The sequence below is a fragment of the Diorhabda carinulata genome, unplaced genomic scaffold (genome assembly GCF_026250575.1).
Source record: "Diorhabda carinulata isolate Delta unplaced genomic scaffold, icDioCari1.1 Dcau_19, whole genome shotgun sequence".
Lineage (NCBI taxonomy): Eukaryota > Metazoa > Arthropoda > Insecta > Coleoptera > Chrysomelidae > Diorhabda > Diorhabda carinulata.
Window position 1 is genome coordinate 177,303 of NW_026613964.1, and position 6,833 is coordinate 184,135.

General features: G+C 39.6%; 2 non-coding genes across 2 annotated transcripts; both read right to left on the bottom strand.

Annotated features, from left to right (window-relative positions):
- Positions 1–2,372: 2,372 nt before the first annotated feature.
- LOC130903271 (5.8S ribosomal RNA) lies at positions 2,373–2,528 on the bottom strand. The gene has a single exon (XR_009060665.1). It is a non-coding gene; the product is annotated as a 5.8S ribosomal RNA (ribosomal RNA).
- A 1,117-nt stretch (positions 2,529–3,645) lies between these two features.
- Positions 3,646–5,567, bottom strand: LOC130903279 (small subunit ribosomal RNA). Its single transcript, XR_009060672.1, has one exon. It is a non-coding gene; the product is annotated as a small subunit ribosomal RNA (ribosomal RNA).
- Between the last annotated feature and the right edge of the window lie 1,266 nt (positions 5,568–6,833).

A 6,833-nucleotide genomic window follows, 5' to 3' on the forward strand; every position in this document is an offset into this window, starting at 1 on the left:
GCTTCATGGTCGCGCGCAAAACGCGAACCGCACATGCCGCTGACGGTCGAGTATAAGCACGACGCTTCAGCGCCATCCATTTTCAGGGCTAGTAACTTCGGCAGGTGAGTTGTTACACACTCCTTGGCGGATTCCGACTTCCATGGCCACCGTCCTGCTGTCTTAAGTTACCAACGCCTTTCATGGTATCCCATAAGCGTCGATTTTGGCGCTTTAACTCGACGTTTGGTTCATCCCACAGCGCCAGTTCTGCTTACCAAAAATGGCCCACTTGGCACTCTGATTCGAGTCTCGCGGCTTCATAAGTTCGAGCAAGCCGGAGATCTCACCCATTTAAAGTTTGAGAATAGGTTGAGGTCGTTTCGACCCCAATGCCTCTAATCATTCGCTTTACCGGATGAAACTCGTACGCTACGAGCGCCAGCTATCCTGAGGGAAACTTCGGAGGGAACCAGCTACTAGATGGTTCGATTAGTCTTTCGCCCCTATACCCAGTTCCGACGATCGATTTGCACGTCAGAATCGCTACGGACCTCCATCAGGGTTTCCCCTGACTTCGTCCTGACCAGGCATAGTTCACCATCTTTCGGGTCCCAGCGTGTACGCTCTTGGTGCGCCTCTTCTCGTAATGAGAACGAGACGCCCCGGGAGTGCGAAGCGTTTACAATTTTTATTTGCAAATCGCTTATCCTCCCTTGGTCTACGCGAGGTAAACCTTTACTTTCATTACGCCTTTAGGTTTAGTTATTTCCCAATGACTCGCGCACATGCTAGACTCCTTGGTCCGTGTTTCAAGACGGGTCCTGAAATTACCCAAATCGATAGCGTCGTTGATCGGCGTTTCAAAACGAGGTCTGTTCGAGAACACCGTAACCAACAGTCGTTCCGGGACAGAATCGGCATTATGTCCGATTACCGTCAAACACGAAACGCTCTTGCTACGGGCCGAACGCTAATTAATCTAGCGGCCCCGCGCCATATTTCTACCGTCGAGCGAGTCTGTCGGAACATCGAGGGTCCCCATGAATTCGAATAAAATCAAGTGGTCTACCACCTCGAGTCTTAGACAGACACCCAACGGATCACGACGTCCTACTAGAGGAAAAGTGCACGCGTTCGATATCGATTAGAAAAACGTAAAACGCGATTTATTGTAATATGCCGAAACACAAACAATATCCGTCATACAAACGTTCAACTTCAATTATCGAAACGCGAATGAATTTCCTCTTTCGACCTTTCGGGTTTCTCAGGTTTACCCCTGAACGGTTTCACGTACTCTTGAACTCTCTCTTCAAAGTGCTTTTCAACTTTCCCTCACGGTACTTGTTCGCTATCGGTCTCGTGGTCATATTTAGCCTTAGATGGAGTTTACCACCCACTTAGGGCTGCACTCTCAAGCAACCCGACTCTCAGGAGAGATCCTCACGCAATCGGCAACGGTCGCTACGGGCCTGGCACCCTCTATGGGCTGTGGCCCCGTTCAAGAAGGACTTGGACGCGCCGCACGATCTCGTGATAAACGGATCCTCCCTAACACCACATTTCCCGGTGGCCGATATCGACCACGGGATTCGGTGCTGGGCTTTTCCCTGTTCGCTCGCAGCTACTGAGGGAATCCTAGTTAGTTTCTTTTCCTCCGCTTAGTAATATGCTTAAATTCAGCGGGTAATCTCACCTGCTCTGAGGTCGATATATTATAATATATCTCGTATAATATTTAAATACAATTCGCCAAACTATCATAATCATCTCTCATATGAAATATAACATTATTTGTTTTTATTTAAAGAGTCGGCAGCAGCAGCAGCAGCATCAGCATCAGCATCAGCAACACACCACCAGCCTTTATACATATATAATATTTTTAATATATATAATTCATATATTTTGTCGATATACCGTGTGTATAAATGATATAAATAAAACACTGGTCAGACGTCCAGTCTTCGAAACTTTATTATTTCTCTCGGACACGACGACCGCGTTATCATTTTATCATAAATATATTATATATACACACACTTATTTATCGACTATATATACGTCGTATATATGTATAATATATATATATTATATATAAATATAACTCTCTACCAAACAAATTTTATGTATTTCATATAAATACACGATTAATTTATGGTATAGCGGGTTGTGTTCAAAAATTGCGTAACTTTTTCTATAAAAATTTACGCTGCTTTTCGCACTTTAGGATGCCGCACAAATACAAAAAAAAATACGCACAAGTTTGTATGTGCATGTGTTTTTTCTTAATTAGTGTGCGTTATTGTTTCACATCCAACACGCTTAGGCATTATTTTTCTTTAATAAATAGAAAAATTTTAAATTCTAAGCAGTCTTTTAAATTGATACGACCCTCAGTCAGGAGTGGTCCGGGAACGAGTATCCGAGGACCGCAATGTGCGTTCGAAATGTCGATGTTCATGTGTCCTGCAGTTCACAAGTTGACGCGCAATTAGCTGCGTTCTTCATCGACCCACGAGCCAAGTGATTCACCGTTCAGGGTAATCATTTTATTATTATGTCGTTTTCTCATATTCTATTCGTCGTATTTTTAATATTTGATTATTATTAAATTAATAATATTATTATAATATCTTATACGCGTATAGAAAATTTATATAACGACATTTTATATATATATATATATATATATATATATATATATATATTATAATAAATGGTAATTATTCGAAACTTTTAGAGAAATTATAATATCGTACTTTGATATATCTGATAAATTTTAACCGCTGCACATGTTTTATTACAAACGAGGCGCGCATAGACAGATATCTCGCACGATATATTCCTCCTCTATATATTATTACAGTTTTTTTTTTTATCTTGAAAGTTTTATACAAATTTCGACGGTCGGGCGTAAATCTTCGAACACCTTCGAAATAATACATAAAATATTATTTCTAAAACGAATTTTTATACATATCGATAGAATCGACATGTGCTTAAATTTCGTTTAGGTACCCGGATGAAAATGTCTCAATAACATAATCATCACATATAATCTTGTCGATATTTTCTTGTATTACCTTCAAACGATAAAAAACTTAGGTAATAATATAATAAACGAAATAAAATTTATCCATAAAAATATAGACACACACACGACAACAGACGACGTTTCAATAAACTATATATTTTTCGTTTATTATAATAACGATTCTTTATCAGAACGTTTTTAGTTAACAAGAAATTTTGTTAATGATCGTTCCGTCAATCGTTATAATATATAATAATACATATGTTGTTATTGTTGTGTCGTCATCGTCGTCGACGCCTTCTATAAACTATGATAAAAATTTTTCGTTATATTTTTATTGGAAAAATTTATATATGTAAATATATTTTTATAGACGTATGAATTATATTTATCTTTTTTTTTTTAATTTTATTCGAAACTTGTTCGAATTTTGTAAAAATTAAAAAAAGATTTCAATATATATACATCTATAATATATATATATATATATATATATATATAATTTATAACATATATAAATTTCTTTTGAAGAGTTCGATAATTTTGTAGAAGAAAATTCTCTTTTACAATTAATACAGACTTGATTTCGTTTTTTTTTTTTTGTTTAAAAACGAACAAATACTCTGTAATGATCCTTCCGCAGGTTCACCTACGGAAACCTTGTTACGACTTTTACTTCCTCTAAATGATCAAGTTTGGTCATCTTTCCGAAGCATCGGCGACGCCGAAACGCCACCGCGCTCAGTCCGAAGACCTCACTAAATCATTCAATCGGTAGTAGCGACGGGCGGTGTGTACAAAGGGCAGGGACGTAATCAACGCGAGCTTATGACTCGCGCTTACTGGGAATTCCTCGTTCATGGGGAACAATTGCAAGCCCCAATCCCTAGCACGAAGGAGGTTCAGCGGGTTACCCGGGCCGCTCGGCCAGGGAGGACACGCTGATTCCTTCAGTGTAGCGCGCGTGCGGCCCAGAACATCTAAGGGCATCACAGACCTGTTATTGCTCAATCTCGTGCGGCTAGAAGCCGCCTGTCCCTCTAAGAAGAATTATTTGTACGCCGACAGTAAAAACCGCGAACGGCAAGAGCCGAAACTCAATACCGACGGGCCTTTGGGATGTCGAAATACGCCTAGTTAGCAGGCTAGAGTCTCGTTCGTTATCGGAATTAACCAGACAAATCGCTCCACCAACTAAGAACGGCCATGCACCACCACCCACCGAATCAAGAAAGAGCTCTCAATCTGTCAATCCTTCCGGTGTCCGGGCCTGGTGAGGTTTCCCGTGTTGAGTCAAATTAAGCCGCAGGCTCCACTCCTGGTGGTGCCCTTCCGTCAATTCCTTTAAGTTTCAGCTTTGCAACCATACTTCCCCCGGAACCCAAAAGCTTTGGTTTCCCGGAAGCTGCCCGCCGAGTCATCGGAGGAACGTCGGCGGATCGCTAGCTGGCATCGTTTATGGTTAGAACTAGGGCGGTATCTGATCGCCTTCGAACCTCTAACTTTCGTTCTTGATCAATGAAAGCGTTTTTGGCAAATGCTTTCGCTTCTGTCCGTCTTGCGACGATCCAAGAATTTCACCTCTAACGTCGCAATACGAATGCCCCCATCCGTTCCTATTAATCATTACCTCGGGGTTCCGAAAACCAACAAAATAGAACCGAGGTCCTATTCCATTATTCCATGCACACAGTATTCAGGCAAAATTTTGGCCTGCTTTAAGCACTCTAATTTGTTCAAAGTAAACGTGCCGGCCCACCTCGACACTCAGTCAAGAGCACCGCGGCGGGATTGAGTTGGGCCGCCCTTGCGAGCTAAGCCCACCGGCAGGACGTCCCACGACACGCCAGTTAACACCGCGTACGATGAACCAGCGGCGTGGGACACAGATTCGACTACGAGCTTTTTAACCGCAACAACTTTAATATACGCTATTGGAGCTGGAATTACCGCGGCTGCTGGCACCAGACTTGCCCTCCAATTGATCCTCGTTAAAGGGTTTAGAGTGTACTCATTCCGATTACGGGGCCTCGGATGAGTCCCGTATCGTTATTTTTCGTCACTACCTCCCCGTGCCGGGAGTGGGTAATTTGCGCGCCTGCTGCCTTCCTTGGATGTGGTAGCCGTTTCTCAGGCTCCCTCTCCGGAATCGAACCCTGATTCCCCGTTACCCGTTACAACCATGGTAGGCGCAGAACCTACCATCGACAGTTGATAAGGCAGACATTTGAAAGATGCGTCGCCGGTGCGAGACCGTGCGATCAGCGAAAAGTTATTCAGAGTCACCAAATTGTACGATGACGAGCAAGCCCGCCACCGATTGGTTTTGATCTAATAAAAGCGCTCCTTCCGTCTCCGGTCGGAACTCTGTTTGCATGTATTAGCTCTAGAATTACCACAGTTATCCAAGTAAATGTGGGTACGATCTAAGGAACCATAACTGATTTAATGAGCCTTTCGCGGTTTCACCTTAATTTGGCTTGTACTGAGACATGCATGGCTTAATCTTTGAGACAAGCATATGACTACTGGCAGGATCAACCAGGGAACTGTGTTTTATAATATATATAATATATATTATTATTATTATTATTATATATATATATATTTTATAATAAAAAACTATTATCGAAAAAGTTTTAATAACAATATCCAAAAGAGGATAAATTATGATGATGTTTTTTATATTACATATATACTTTATATTTATACATAATATAATAATCATCTATATTCGTGTATAAACACATTGTTATTTACTTTTTCTTTTGCGTGTTTGCTGCGCTTATTATTGAAAATATATAATTTTCAGCGCCACGCTTTATTTATATTTTTTCTTATTTTATAAAATTTCACCGAATCGACTATAAATCTATCTAAATTTAATCGAAATGAGAAAAATTAGATGATTACGTCGACCGGGCTACAATTTCGACATTATCTCTACCCTTCGCTAGATTGTAAGCGACATGGTTTATACATTAGGTAATAATGAACGAAATTTTTATTCTCGCACGGAATAATGAGAGTTATCGCAAATATTGTGTATTATATATATAAAAGTGTAATATAATATATATTTTTCATAGACGATCGCATATGAATCGCTCACGATAGAACGCTAGCTAAATTCGCGATCTCGCAATAGATATTTAATTTGTGGATAAATTGATATAATATCTAAAAAGGGAACCGCTAGCAATATACGTTAATATATTGGAGGAGAACGGGGACCCTTTCAGAAAACTATATAATCCACCGATGTGGAATGACCGAAACAACGTCTTTACGTAAATTATAACGAGTTTATTAAAATTTAACGAGACGTCAACTTCGATACACCACACATATATGTGCGCTGTACAACGGTACGCCTTCTACATTAACATTAATAAAGATGTATAGTGAAAATATATAAAAGATGTATTGTGAATATTAAAAAGAAGTATTATGAAATTACATGTTTTGTATTTAGAAGCCGTCCGAGGTGTATCTATCACATAAAAGTGTTATGAAAATATTAACAATAAGGAAAAAAAGTATTATGAAATTAGATGGCCGCTCGATGTATGAACGTACGAGGTGTATTATATAAAAGTTGTATGAAAATAGAAATAATAATGAAAAACAAGTATTATGAAATTAAATTCCGCTCGATATAGGAACTTGTCGAGAAAGATGATTTGTGAAGTTGAATGGAGATGTTTTGTATGTAGAAGTCGTCCGAGGTGTATGACATAAAAATGTTATGAAAATATTAACCATAAGGAAAAAAAGTATTATGAAATTAGATCGCCGCTCGATGTATGAACGT